Genomic DNA, 461 nt, shown 5'->3' on the forward strand with positions numbered 1-461 from the left:
GATACCGTCCGAAATGTACTCGATCGGAATATCTCCAAACTACGCCTCAGTTTCAGCTATGAGCTCCTCATTTGAGTAAAAACGCTTACCGGTGAGCCATCTCTTCAGGTTAGGGAACAAGTAATAGTCGCTGGGGTCCAGGTCTGGTGAATACGGTGGCTGAGGAACCAATTCGAAGCCGATTTCATGCAATTTTGATTGTGCAACTAAGCATGAATGAACAGGCGCATTGTCATGATTATAAAGCGGTTTTTTCTTCTTTAAATGCGGTCGTTTTTCGGTGATTTCGATTTTCAATCGGTCCAATAATGATGAATAGTATTGTTGCGTTTTTGGACGCTTCGGAGCGCTTTTTGGCTCGGTGGAAACCCCTGTTTTGCCTGTTGCGTTGACTCAGGAGTGTAGTAGTGGATCCAGGTTTCATCCATGGTTATGAATCGGCGCAAAAACTCGGTCGGCTT

The sequence above is a fragment of the Belonocnema kinseyi genome, chromosome 8 (genome assembly GCF_010883055.1).
Source record: "Belonocnema kinseyi isolate 2016_QV_RU_SX_M_011 chromosome 8, B_treatae_v1, whole genome shotgun sequence".
Lineage (NCBI taxonomy): Eukaryota > Metazoa > Arthropoda > Insecta > Hymenoptera > Cynipidae > Belonocnema > Belonocnema kinseyi.